The sequence below is a fragment of the Spea bombifrons genome, chromosome 3 (assembly GCF_027358695.1).
Source record: "Spea bombifrons isolate aSpeBom1 chromosome 3, aSpeBom1.2.pri, whole genome shotgun sequence".
NCBI classification, from domain to species: domain Eukaryota; kingdom Metazoa; phylum Chordata; class Amphibia; order Anura; family Pelobatidae; genus Spea; species Spea bombifrons.
The window spans coordinates 17,024,384-17,039,819 of record NC_071089.1 but is presented as its reverse complement, the minus strand read 5'-3'; the positions used below and the strand labels follow the sequence as shown (position 1 = coordinate 17,039,819).

The 15,436-nt window shown below is 39.9% G+C and overlaps 1 protein-coding gene across 2 annotated transcripts in view; it reads right to left on the bottom strand.

The window, feature by feature from the left end:
• Positions 1–7,432, bottom strand: part of LOC128483352 (synaptosomal-associated protein 25) — a 40,510-nt gene extending 33,078 nt beyond the window's left edge. For both annotated transcript variants that reach the window (XM_053459520.1, XM_053459519.1), the window contains exon 1: positions 7,274–7,432. The gene's annotated coding sequence lies outside the window, so the exon portion shown is untranslated. The remainder of the gene's footprint in view (positions 1–7,273) is intronic.
• Positions 7,433–15,436: the final 8,004 nt, after the last annotated feature.

Here is a 15,436-nt window from a genome sequence, read left to right as displayed (position 1 = left end):
ATTTAAACCAGTTGTCTTTGTACACATTCCCTCATCCGTTTAATTCCATGTACCTTCTTCTGGGCTACCATGGCCACCTTTTACTTTTTAAATGTGCCTCCTTGATATGCATCGGCGTTGATATTCTTAATGTTTTCTGGCAGTTCCTCAATGCTTTCAGAACTCATACTGTACATTTCCAGTGATGTTACGATTCTGACAGCAAGCTACAAACAATTTGCCTTCTGTGTTATGAATGATGGAGTTAGACACCTGTGTTGAGTTTTATTAAAATCAAACTTTTCAGGGCATGATGTATTTTCTTTTAACTTTCCTGTTTTTGTTTTTCCAAAGAGAAAAGAAGGCATACATACAAAATGAAAAGAACAGAAAATATAACACCTTAAATCCACATCAAGCGATTTGCATTACACATTTCATCAGCTTATACACTTTTTCCGTGACGTATCGAGTTAAACATATATGTATGACACCCACAACCCCTTCATCCTGTATCCCATAGGGAATAGAATATACATCTGTTTACTTTTATCAGTCTGAAAGCTTTCTAGAACGCTATCTAGTACATAGACCAGACAGACTGGGTGCATAACTCAAGCGCATAACTCCTTATGTTGTATTTATCCAAATGTAACAAATGCAAAATAGCGTTACATAATACATCACGACCTCCCCACAGCATTCCAGATTGTCTCTTTCTCCAATACCGTTATTATTAGTTAACATGTCACTCTTCTTTTTCTGGGTTATATCGAGAGGTTTTTCCACCCATTCCAGACCTTCTCATATGTGGTAGAGCATCCATTGCGAGATTTCTTCCATGTGCCTAATGGAACTGACTTCATTAATCGTCTCTTTTTTTAAGCGGTGTGGTTGTTGTTCTCCATTTCCTCACTATAACACTTGTGCAGCTATAGGGCACTTTATATTTTGAGAAAGTTGCTGAGGGTGCACCCTGTAAGATCCACCATTAAGATTGGAAGTAAGTGGTGCTCTGTTTGTATATCTTTTAAAGGGACACTCCAGCCGTCATATGCATGGGGATTCTACAGTTGCCCGTTTTTCGCTCTCCCCGGCTAAATACCGTATGAGAGATATGTTTGGACAAACACAACTCCTTACGCGTTATGTACTCACCTCCAGTCAGCCTGAGTGCTGGCTTAGTGAGCGCTGGAAGCGCGGTGTCCGTTCAGACCCCAGTACGCATGTGTGGAAAGTGCTGCCATTGATTTCAAAGTGGATGGTGAGACCATGAAGGAGGGCATCTGTTGCAGCAGGGCAGCCTCTTCTGTGTCAGGTTAAGTACTTTATCTTTTTGTTTTGTTTTTGAAGAATGCATATTAAAGTACTCACAGAGGGTTACGGTTACTCACAGAGTACTTCGGTATACATTCTTCTTTAAAGGGGGTGTGAGGGACATTAGACTGTCCATATAACGAAGGTTTGATGATTCTGTATCTATTACAATTATCACATCAAACAACATTTTAGGCAACACAATATTTGCTTATTTGTCATTGTTACACTCTACAGCCCCAGGGAGATGGTTTGTGTGTATCTGGAGCGCAAATGATGTGCAAGTCTTATGTATGGGTCCCTGGGGTGGAGCGTTTGGAGAGCAGGGTGGGCCAATGCACCAACTACAAATTTTCAAGAGACTGGATGCCTAAGCCGGGTTTGTACGATCCAGGCGATTTCCATGAATCCTACAACAGATGCAGGCCAGGGACACCCTGAGACCTCACAATAGGAGGGACTGCTGATGGGAGAGGAAGTCCCCGTGTGCTCCAAGGGAAAGAAGAGGCCCGAACATCCCCGAGCCAAGTGTGTGTTACCTGCGTGGAATTGTGTGTTTTTTTTCTGGTGGTTTTCCAGAGCCTGGCTTAGCTGGGTCTACCAGGGGGTATCATTAGTGGGTGTTAAGGCTAGCAAACTTGGGCCAGCAAAGTATATCCAGAAATTTTGTTTTGGGGATTTTTTTCTTTTGTGCACCTGTAAATAAAAATGCAATGTATGCTGAAATGTAGTGTTCCTTAGCCTTATTGTCTACGAGGACTGTGGTTAAGATCCTGAAATGTGACATTTATTCACCCTCTTAAGGGTAACTAAGAGGTTTTGTCACATCATGATTGTTTCTAACACTGTTATTGTCTCCCAATCTATAATATAAACACACTTACTCCGTATCATACTGCTACATTAAAAATGTGAAAACAAATGAGGCAGTAAGATGTGTTTGTGTTCCTTTCATCAATATGATGTATTGATTTGTATTTGACTTATTGGATTTAAAGTAGGGCACCATATTAAAAAACTGGTAGCTTGTCCTGTCGTGGGCAATCTTTGGGTAACGTATATAATATATGTATTTTATTCCGTTGCCAATTCAATTGTCCACCACTGATGCACAAGTCAATAAAACTTAGTGGGACCAGATTCATATGATCCAATATTTAATATTCCGATCCATGCTGCTGAAACGTTAAGCTAATACCAGGTGTTTCAGTAACGGATTCCTTTTCACTAGATGTCTTGATTTTAAGGAATATCATTAATACACTATTCAGCTCCTGAGCTATGACCCATGAAACTAGAATAATCTTTAGTTTTGCTGTTTCCAGATAATGTTCTTCCAATGACTTTCATGTGGGTCATTAAATATTTAAGAAGTTGCTTTCCTGACATCTTAATATGATGCGTAAATCAACAGAGAGGGCATTATCAGCCATTCCCTAATGAAACCCATACGGTATTGCTTTCTAGCTTTCTGAATTACACTGATGCAACACAAATAGGATCTGCAGACGTTTGACAATTATTTCCGATTTAGAAGGAATAATATTTAAAATCACTTCAAAGCATTTTGAGCAACTGGATTATTGGATCCTTATGACGAGGATAAAGACATATAATAATATCATTACACACATTATACTATTACACGTAACTTAAGATTCCATGTCTCCTAAACCAATACCCTGTGCTGCCACAATGTATTTATATACCGTTAGTTCCACAGGCTAGAAGGGTAGATGTGGTCCATCAAATGCACCTTCCCCCCCCCGGTTGAATAGGAAATGTAACATCTTTATCATACCTCATCATTAATTCATTAATTCAATAGGTTCCCAACCCCAGTTCATGAATTTTAAAAATGCCTGGGCCACTCAATAAAAACAACTGCTCATGAAGTCTCTGTGGGGTCGACTGGAAATTATGGTTTTCTCAAAATAGTCATGTAGCTTTCAAAAAATGCTTTAAAGGGACACTCCAGCCATCTTTTGCACTATGATGCTGAGTTCCGCAATATGCATTTCTCCATCACCTGCAGCATCAGGGCTGCAGCTTCTAGGTCAGGTAAGAGTTTTCCCATAGAATACTTTAATATGAATTCTTCTTTAAAGGGACATTAAACCGTGCCTTTAATACAGAGCAAAAATTATATTTACTAACCCCCAACAAACTATCCCTGCTTTATCACTGTGTGTCCTTTGAAAGCTTCATTTTACACCTGGTGTAGATCATAACAAAGGTAACTGGAACTAGATCATTAATCCACTTGACCAGGTAGGTTAAAATCTACTAATGTATTCATATTTCATGCCAACATTTCATTGGTATACCCTAAAGAGGACTTAAAGGCATCCATATAAACAGCTAGTGAAGCATCATCGTGTACAGCCATAATATCCTTTGGATGCTCCCAGAATGCATTACAGGATGGTGACAAATACATTGTGTCGACACACTCCCGGCCCACAGTACATTACATGTCTATAATTATAGAGACATTATATATTATTTAGCTGGCTCATTGTAAAGCTTAATACACAATTTGAAGAAAAAATTCTAGTTCAGCATCTGTCTATACCCTGTTCCAGAAAAAAGAAATCCTTAAATCATGTAAAATTTAGCATCACATATAATTTTTAAGGGAACACTTTACTGTCATGTGATTAAAAAGGCGGGCATTAAGGTTGCTTAATGATGCTTCTTAAAGGTCAGTCTGGTTTCTATGTGATTAAATATAAATCAAAAAGCTGCTAAGGTTTATTTGCTTAAATGGGAGCTGAATGAATGCTTTGACTAAGTGGAACAGCACCTTAAAATTTCATTTGTCACCTGAAGCCGATCTCAGGTGCATATTGGTTGGAGACGTCCACTTTACCATAGCTGAAAAATGTTATCAGAACACAGGAGACTGCATCTGCAGATTTGCTGTTTAAAGCAAACGTTATTTAACATTTAACAACCAAAATAATGGTAGTTGTGATTTGCCTTCTTGGTTTAATACCGTTATAGATAATATATTCATTATCTGACCAAAGCAATCCCCGTATTTATTGAGTTATTGTAATTTAATGAACCCCGGGGAATTCCCATAGGCTGCTGACCTATTGATCTCGACTTGGAGACAGAGAAACCAACAAAAGATCTTGCACTTTCATCTAAATTCAACAATTTGCATATAACTATGGTATAAATTATAGCAGTTTCTGCAATAGATCCACTTAATAACATAATAATATATATATATATATATATAACGCGGCACTCCGAACAGCCTCCATTAATACAGACTAGCACCTATAGCTTTACTGTCATTGACACGGATACCATCTGTTTCAGGATTCTCATGATTTATGTATGCACGTTCATAACAACCCATTAGTTAAATAACTGAAAATGTCTCTACACGCTTACACATTTCCATTTCAGGTCAATCATTTATTTTAACGTTATTCTTGCTTCCAGCCCCTCCTCCTCGCCGAGTATCTTGGTACAGAAACCTTTTCAATTTGCTGATGTGTCCACGCGTTACAAGAAAAATATAGATTTTCATCTTTTAAAATGGACGCAACAAGGTCGTCACGAAATGTTTTTCCCAAAAGAATTCACGATTGTTATTAAACCACAGATGCCATTTTATATATTGTATTACGGCATCGCTACGTATTAAATCCAAACTGTTACATAAGCCAATCAACACGGTTGACCTTAGCTGATGAAGCTGTATGACGGCTCAAAGGCTGGCAATCAATACGAAAATAAAAAATAATAATAATAATAATAATAAAATATATACTGTATATGAAAAACATGATTGCTCATGGCTGTTGCGTTCACTTTTGTTAAGAATTAGAATTGCTTTTTGGTGGTGTTTTTGCTTTTTTTGATCCATGCTGCAGCAGTAAATGTAACCCCCCCCCTTGGAGTTGCATCCTCAACATGTACGCTTATTCTAGAAGCGCAGTAACGGGGTGGGGTTCTCCGGCTCTCCTGTCTGCCCTGAATAAATCACAGTGCTAGCCTTTTCATGGCACAGGTTTCTGTTTGCAGTCACGTAAATATATCCCAGTCTTGCTTTTCATTTCTAGGCAGGCGGACAGCTGGCATCTAGCAGGTAACGTTCAAACAACTCTAATTCTTTAATGTTGGGGTAATGACTACCCTGTAGGCTGATTACAAGTTGGGTTCTGCAACCAATTACAGGTAATTAGCGCCATAGATGGGGTATATAGATGCTATATTTACCCCCACTAGAAGAACCTGAATTCAATTTGTTCAAGTTGGATGATTTATTTTTAAATATCACAAACATAGAGGTGCCCTGCGGGACTTCTCCGCTATTCCTGGGAGCAGGGCCCTCGTGACCTAATGTATGGGTTGGCCTTAGTCCGTCAGTTCTGGTTTTGTCGGACCCTTTGAATGTACGGACTGTAAGAAGCGCTGCGTAAATTGTTGGCGCTATATAAAAAACGATAACAATAATATTCATGTGAATACCCAGCAAAGCCCCTAAGCTTTGCAAACAGCTCTGCAGGCGCTGGCATTGAATCCTCTCAGCGCTCCCTCTGGAGATAATGGTCTGAAAGCGCCCTGCCTCCCTCCCTACTCGAGCTGTAATGCAGACCCCCTCCCCTCTGCTTTCTCACTAGCGGGTAACAAAACCAGCAGTAATTACTAATGCCCCATCACGTAACTGCCAGCTTCAAAGGCAGCCTTTTGACGCAAATACGCAAAACTGTCTGGACGTGCAAAAATCCTACAGCGCTTGGAGTTCCCGATTGCAGAAGGAAGAACACGATGTAGAGAAATACTGTAGATGTAAATATTTGGTACATGGTAATTTAGATTCAACAAAGACAGTTCATCACGTTCGACCCCACTGTTGACCCCAAAGGCAAAAACCCACTGTCCTACAAAAGGGGTTAATTCCTTCTTGACTCCAAAACAGCAATGTAATTTCCCACTGAGTCAATGGGCTATAACGAATCCTGTCCTTATAGCCAGTTATATATGTATATTACACACACATATATATATGTATATATATATATATTACACATAATTGTTGCGCACGGCATATAGAAACTCCCCAACATAGGACAACATCTATTATAATCAGAACTGTGGTTATCAACCTCTATGTGTATGTAAATACAGTCAGCTTCCAACATACCGTCCCATATATGTGTTCCGCGCACATACATCCACATATATTACAGACACATATTTTTAGCACCACAATAAATACCAACTGACTTTTTTTTACTGCAGGAGAGATCTGCACTATATGATCACCTTCTATTCTGTGTAGCTATAGCAATTTATACAACGAGGGGGATGAGGCTGGTGGGTATTGCCCCTTTAGGCACAGTGAGGGGTAGGAGGCTGATGGGTTTTGCCCTTGTCCACCACAGTAAGGGGTATAAGACTGTCGGGTATTGCCCCCGCCCGCACAGTGAGGGGTAGAAGACGGCCGGGTATTGCCCCCGTCCGCACAGTGAGGGGTATAAGGCTGGCGGGTATTGCCCCCGTCCGCACAGTGAGGGGTATGAGATTGGCGGGTATTGCCCCCGTCCGCACAGTGAGGGGTAGAAGGCACCGATTATGCGCTGCAGGGCGATCTCACGTACGCTGCATTGGAGCGCTGTCCGTGGTGCTGAATCCGCCCACCAGCACAGTCTCCCGGCTGCTCGCAGATCATCATCAATCAGCGTGCGGAGCCCGCAGCCCCACCGGGGGACACCGAGCAGCGCAACGATTGCTGCATAAATCCGGGCAGCCGCTGCTCAGATCACCGCTTCCAAGCTGCCTGCGTTTGCAAGCAAAAAAAAAAAGAAGCAGCTTTGCCTTCTTGTTAAACAAGCGAGAGCGGATTTGCTGGCTGCAGCTGCCGTTATCCAGCACTTCCTCCTCTCAATGTATAGAAAAATAGCAACGATGAGGGGGGAAAAATTAGAGGGATACAAGTAATCATTTTCCTTACCGTCACCGGCTTCAGCCGATGCAGTCTGCCGTATAACCCTGGCTGAGGCTGTGGCTGCAGGAGGCGAGAACCACCGTCCCTGACCTCCTCGAGTCTTCTTCTTCAATGGAAGAGAGCTCTGCCCTCATCAAAGATGGCCGTCCTTCTTGACGTCAGCAGCTTTTAATAGACATCTATCATGGGGCGGGGGGTTTGGTGGGGAGGGGAGGCACAAAGGCTCGGTGGGGAGCTTGAGTCATCGTCTGCCGTATAATGCTGCAATCCTTCGCATTTTAAAACATGTACGGTTTCCAGTAGCTGTCTGCAAAAGGACATTCAAAAATAGTGAAAAACTGCAATTTCATTTAGCTAATGTATTGATTTGTGTTTCTCTTCCCTGTTTTTGAGCAATAAAATGAGTGAATGCAGCACTGATTTCTTTTCGCCAAAGCGATGGTGCAAAGGGGGATCCCTGCCCCGTGTTCGCTCCATATATGGTCAAATTACGTGGGCAGGCGACATAGATGAGCTTCTTAAGTGCTTTCTATTCCCTGATGTATTTGATGTGCTTGAGCAATGCAGGAATTATGCCTGATTGTATCCAGACAGTGTTAACACTCTGAAACACTGTAACCGAGCATTAGAAAATCCCATCATTACATACTAGTCAGCTGGGGTTTTCATAGCAGGTATGTTTTATAAGATATAGAAGTATATTTTTTAGTATTTGCCTTTTAAGCATACACCTGCATGGTCACACCACACATGTGATCAGATGTCCTTGGCCGCTGATTCCTGTTTATATGGAAGGTTTTCTACAAATACGAGGTTCAGCATCACTTTGATGCTAGAAATGAATGATTCTGCACCATTTTCTTCATGACCACAGTGTCTCTGCTGCATGGCTCCTGACACAATGGGGTTGATTAATGCCTACAATGATGCTTGCAGTATAATAATTTGTAATATCATATAATCAACTCTCTCTCTCTCTTTCTCTCTCCTCTCTCTCACAAAAGCATTAATACATCATCATAGTTGCTGTATTTTTTTTGGGGGGGGGTTATCCCCTTTTTAATACTGCAATACATCTTTATAAATCACCCTTTATTTCTTAAAATGACTTTTATGATTATAGTTATTTTACTTTATTTTTACATTATTTACTGTAAAGTATCAAGTAACTCCATTGGTAATATTAATAATGTCAGATATTACATGGGAACAAACTGATGTCCAACAACAAGCAGATGAGTATGGATGATGCCCATTATTGCGTACAGAATCCTTGGCCAACTTTCTTACTTTACTTGTTGGTTCTGAGTTTTGCCATGGTCTTAAAAGGTTACCACAAGTTGAAGAACTCGTGAAAGACTTTGTAGCAAGTCCCACAAGACGATTACATCAGGGGGTCTACTCACTAAGGGCCAACTTGGCCCATTGAGAAGTTGTTATCTATAATATATGTTTCGGTTAGTCCATCTATGTGCATGGCTAGTCCTACCCCCCTCCCTCGACTTGGCCTTGGTTCTCTTCTGTCTCCCATAAAGAACGTCGGTGGGAGACCGCTAGGGGGCCTGTAAAGTTCCCAGGTATATTAATACCAGATAATACCAGAAATATAGTGCTGTTTTTAGCAATTACCCAGGATACAAGGTACAAAAGGTACAGTTTTACCAAAATGATTGTGAAACTCTGAAAGAGACATCTACAAATTACAAACAATATAATTGGTAAAACTTTCCTAAGTTATATTGTACACAAATAGTCAATATTGGCTAAATGTCCTTTTGAGATAATACGACCACATGTCTGTCTGTCTATCTATATTATTATTCTTTTATACGTAGACATCTCACTGCCATAAAATTATCGTCTGTATTTTATACAACATGAACGTCTCTTAAACTGAGTATTCCAGCACAATTTAAAGAGTAAAATAAATTCCTGCTTATATTTGGAAATAAAATATTCACACATGTCGTCCACTTTGTCTTTCCTTCTCGGCTAAACTTAGATTATTGATTTACTTTACATTAAAGAAAATATATATGATTTTCTTTCTGTATTAGCATTCCAAACACATGGAAACTAAACTTAAATCTCAATTACTGTTATTTGTAAATGTTTGGCTCATGTATATTTCTGCCTCTTTCTTTCTTTCTTTCTTTCTTTCTTTCTTTCTTTCTTTCTTTCTTTCTTTCTTTCTTTCTTTCTTTCGTCTATCTATCTATCTATCTATCTATCTATCTATCTATCTATCTATCTATCTATCTATCTATCTATCTATCTAGGCCACTAAGAACTACTAGCAATAAAAGGGCTAATTAAATGCGTAGAAGGCCTTCAGTTCATTTGGTGCCCTTGGATGTAATGCAGTTTAATGCCTTCAGATGTATAATTATTGCCAGCATCATCTTGCCAATTTTATGCTACTCTCTCATTATCAAGCAGTTGTGTTTTGATCAGCGGATGACTCAAACTAAATGCAGATTAGTCATATAACACAATCTTTTATTTTCATTTGCTTTTGGATTTCATTTGGAAACATTTCTAAAATTCCTGCATTATTTTCTTTTAAATAAAAAAGTAAACAACATTACTAAACGAAACACAGCATCTGGCAGTTAAAATCTCTATACATAGAAAAGGAGAAAGGGCATGTACTATGAGCGGCCCTTCGCTGTATACTCTTCTCAGCATGACCGGAAATCCGAAGGAAGATTAGTGCAGCGTTTGGGGAGGAGAGGGACTGCTGGATCATTCCTACAGAAAATAGAGTTAGAGAGGAGGAAGGGAGAGAAGTAAAAAATAGTTTAAAGGAAGAAAGAGAGAAGAAAGAGAATGGTAGTGAGAAGGAGAGAGGGGGGGGGAGAGGAAAAGAAAGGGGGAGTTCTCTTTTAGCAATGGATTCATGTTAAAACATTCCTTCCCTAAGAATCAACATTATACATTTTGTTATACATTTTAGAATTTCTATGTTGAGATTCTATTTTATAACATTTCACTGATATCAGGCAAGCAACATCAAGAAGGTAGCTGCTAAAGAAGATCCCCATAAAATGCTATTGCTGATATGAGTAAAGACTTTTTCATAATATAAAATATATATGTAATATTTTCATATAGACTGCACTTTAAGGCTAGTGGCCTCCAGATGATGTACACGGAACCGCCGTCTGCATGTTATATTTTTGTATGTGAAATGTAGCCATGTGTATCCACTGGAGTGGCAAACCCGGTGTGTCAAATGGCCACTCTGGCCTCGAATTACTATCACCCGTCTCTGCTAAAAAAAAAAAAACACAAATCCATATTTTAACAGGTTCTATTTTTAACAATTTGCTTTGAGCCACATAATTAAAATATGCATTTCTGTAGTCTTTACTGCAAAAATGTTTTTTTTTTTATTCATATTTGTTACTTTCCAACAGCTTTTGGCTGACAGGAACCTTCTAATGTGAGATAAAACCATAACTGAATTCATTATTGGTAATCATGTGCCATCTGTGTTATTGTTATTATTTATTTAATATTCTTAGGTATTAATTACCGTATTTGCTCGATTATAAGACGAGGTTTTTTTCAGAGCAAATGCTCTGAAAAATACCCCTCGTCTTATAATCGGGGTCGTCTTCTAATCAGACCTCAAATAGAGGTCTGATTAGGAGACTAAGATCCAGATCCCCCGCACCGCTGCAGGGGACCTGGATCCTCCTGTCGTCGCCCCCCCCACACACACACACTTACCGGTGCTTCCGGAGGTGAAGTTGGCAGCGGGGGTTTGTATGCGTCCGTCGCAAATACCTTCCCCGACTGTCAGAGATCATTGTTCCAGAGTTCCTGATCTCTGACAGCCGGGGAAGGTATTTGCGACGGACGCATACAAACCCCCGCTGCCAACTCCACCTCCTTCCGGCTGCCGCGGAATGAGACGTCAACCCGCTGCCCCGGCAATACACCAGGAAATTGGAAGCACCGGTAAGTAAGTAAGTGTGTGTGTGTGTGTGTGTGTGTGTGTGTGTGTGTGTGTAGGGCATTTCTGGAATGCCTTACACCCCTATATGCCACTCTGGCACTTAGGGGGTTAAAAGGCATATTATGGGGCAGAGTGGCATATAGGGAGGTATAAGGCATTTCAGGAGGCAGAGTGGCGTTAAGGGGGCATTTAATAGTGCACTCTGCCTCCTGAAATGCCTTATACCTCCCTATATGCCACTCTGCCCCATAATATGCCTTTTAACCCCCTAAGTGCCAGAGTGGCATATAGGGGTATAAGGCATTTCTGGAGGCAGAGTGCTCTATATAATGCCTTTTAACTCCCTTAATGCCACTCTGCCTCCTGGAATGCCTTATACCTCCCTATATGCCACTCTGCCCCATAATATGCATTTTAACCCCCTAAATGCCAGAATGGGATATAGGGGTATAAGGCATTTCTGGAGGCAGAGTGGCACATAGGGGGTCAAAAGGCATACCATGGGGCACAGTGGCATATAGAGGGTTAAAAGGCATATCATGGGCCACAGTGCCATATTGGTGTGGCAAGCCTGGGGGCAGATGTGCGTAACTGGGGGCAGGTTGGAAAATACAAGGAATAAAAACAAAAAAAATCTTTTTCTCAATCATAGCTTTTATTAAAAAAAATAGTTTACATGAATTAACATTTACTGGTAAAACTTTTTTCCTTTAGGGTCGTCTTATATTCAGGCTTTTTCTTTTTTTCCTAAGTTAATATTCAGATTTTGGGGGGTCGTCTTATAATCAGGGTCGTCTTATAATCGAGCAAATACGGTATAATTATATTCATATTTTTAGGTATTCAAGCAATGTATTTTCCAGACGTCCATGTAAAACATCCTCCATTTCCCATAATCCATTAGAGAACGTTGCTTGGGAACCCTACTGTCAGTAGAAATTTGCAACATACCTTCTGTACTCTGTAAGAATGTTAACAACCACATACTTTCAGTAAAAGAGTTCAAAAGGAGCCTGGACGTGTTTCTTGAAAGCAATAATATTACAAGTTATGGATATTAGATTAATAGGGACAGAACGTTGATCCAGGGATTTATTCTGATTGCCATATTTGGAGTCGGGAAGGAATTTTCCCCCTGGTATGGGGCAATTGGCATCTGCTTCATAAGGGTTTTTTTGCCTTCCTCTGGATCAACACAGTAGGGACACAATATGTATATAGGTTGAACTTGATGGACTTTGGTCTTTTTTCAACCTTATGAACTATGTTACTATGTTACCATGTTACTATATATATCTCTATAAAGCTTTTTCCACTTAATCTTAGGGTGAAGCAGCAATTTTACATTTTGGCAGCAAGTAGGCAACTCTTACATACAACACAAAAAAGACGCTTATGGATACTTAAGCGAAAACGGAAAACATGTAACTTTTGTATTTAGCAGTACAAATTAAGAATGGGATGATACAGAATAGTTTAGTTCTTCTTCTCCTTTTTCTTCAAGGTTCAGTTAAAAATAACCCTAGTTAGCAGCAACGCTGACATTTTCACTAATGTCCCAAAAGCCGAACTGAACAAACAAAAAAATGCCCATCTCTGTGGAAATTCTACTAGTAAAAACAATAAGAAAGGGGAAATGTTACGTGTGGTGTGAAATCAGTGGATGGGAACTAGTGGGTATGTCCCCAATTTATTGCAGAAGAGGGAGTAAAAGTCATCTTTTTGTGGTAAATCCTGTGGAATCAATATTTATCCAGCTCTACGAAACACATGCTCTAAACCTGCAATATGTTTCAATTTAATGAAACAAGTAGAGAAAACGACATTATAAAACTGGGAAACGAGGATAGGCTGTGGATGTGACTGGGTTACTTTTTTATTTGTTTAAGATATAGTGTTTTTTTTATTATTTTATTCATTCATTCATTACAATTACAACCATATTTTCAGATAAATTACTATTCATAAAATACAATATAACACAATTAAACAGGCACTCCAGAAACAAAGCAATAATTCTATAACTCTATATAATATAATTCTGTTTTAATTTGACTAATAAAAATTCTCATTTGTTGGACTCGAAATCAGTAGTGCCTCTAAAGCCACACACAAACACAATTCAGTGGTGCGCCCTTTCATGCCTCCTCAGTTATCCACTGTACCCATGGCAAGATATAGTATTTTATGTGCCCAGGCTTAATGAGAACACTAGAACGGTCCAAGGATTCATTGGCAATGGGACAAAGACACTTAAAAATAAAAAATAAAAAATAAAAAATAAAATATTATCACTGCACTGATGAGCATCCCAAGGAAGGCAATGAAAAAAATATTTTAATAAGGTAACCAAAAAAAAGGTGAACTCATTTTTGTTTTCATTTTTTAGCCACAAAGAAATAACATTATTAGCCCACAGATGGTCATTACTAATAATAGCTTAGAGATTTATGAACAGGAGGTCCTCAAATGCAAGAAATGCGAGTGAAGTTACTGATATTATGATGAGCAAAAGAGTGAGGAAAAACCCTCCGCAGTGCAGGAAGCACTTCTTTGAATTCAAAATATGCAAAGTTTCCAATAAAGATTTTAAGTGTAGATAAAAATACACGGCAAGCCACTTTTCGATTCCCTACCTACATCTACAGTATATGAGCTTGTTGGACATCCTATTCCACAACCGTGGGCATTAATATGGAGCTGCCCCCCTCCTCCTTTTTGGGGATATTACAGTCTTCACTCTCCGGGGAAGGATTTCCACAATATTTTGAACTGTGTCTGTGGGAATTTGTGTCCATTCAGCCAAAAAAAGCATTTGTGAGGTCAGGCACCGATGTTGGACAAGAAGGTTTGTCTGAGTTCCAATTCATCCTAAAGGTGTTCAGTTGTGTTAAGGTCAGGGCTTTGTGCAGGCCACGCAAGTTCCTTCCCACAAGACTTGTCAAATAATGTCTTTATGGACCTTGCTTTGTGCACAGTCAAGTTAGAAGCATACATCTAAAATTTCTTTGTATATTAAAGCATTACATTTACTCGTCACTGGAACTAGCACTGGCCCTACAAAAAAAGCCCCATACCATTCCCTGCTCCACCAAACGTCCAGTAGGCTCTACGCATTCTGGCAACTAGTGTTCTCTCCAGATTTGTCCACTCTACTTCCAAATAGTGAAGCATGATCCATCACTCCAGAGAACACGTTTCCACCGCACTAGAGGCCAGAGTCGATATGCTTTACACCACTCCAACCATATCCAACCATCTTTGTCTTATGTGCAGCTGCTCAGCCGTGGAAACCGTTTTCATGAAGCTCTCGGTGAACAGTGCTTGTGCTGATGTTGCTTCCAGAGGCAGTTTAGAACTCTGTGGTAAGTAATGCTACAGAAGACAGGTGATTTTTACATGCCCTCGGTGGCCCAACTCGATGAGTGTGCGTGGTCTGCTGCTTTGTGGCTGAGCTGTTGTTACTCCTAAATGTTTCTACTTCACAATAATAGCACTTACAGTGGACTGGGGCAGATCTAGTAGGGCAGAAAAATCACAGTGCATTTAAAGTCACTGAGCTCTTCTGTACGACCCATTCTACTGCCAATTTTTGTCTATGGAGATGGCATGCAAAGTGAAATTGCAGAAGCCAGAGAGTTTCACCAACGTACAGTTTCAATCTCATTGATGCTGTAAAGAAATAACTGCCCTGCATGTAAATCTGATAATGTCAGTAATCAACTATAGTGAAAAGGTAAGGATGGGAGCCCTCTGGATTTTATATACTTAAACCACTTCTGCCAGAAAGGGTATGTCTAAAAAAAACCTGCTCATAATCCAAAAACAAGAGTTTTTGATCCTGATAAGGATTCAAGGTGAACAAATCGAGTTAAGGACACAAGGTGCATGGAAGGTACTATTAAATATATATATAAATGGATCTAATAAAGACTCTAATGGCTAGAAGAGAGCACTTGGCTCAGCTGTCTGGAGGCTCAGGACCCTCCAGTGGATTAGCGAGCAACAAGAATCTGAAAATGGGACAACTGGGACAGCCCCAATTCTTTACAACTGATATACTCTCTGATTTTACCTGGATGTTATCAGATTTCTGAAGGAAAACCAACTGGCACTTGTGGCCCACTTAGGGTGCTTAATACGCTCATCAGAGCCAAGGACATCATAGAGCAGATTCCAAGGCTCCCTGATGCCACAGCACAGAC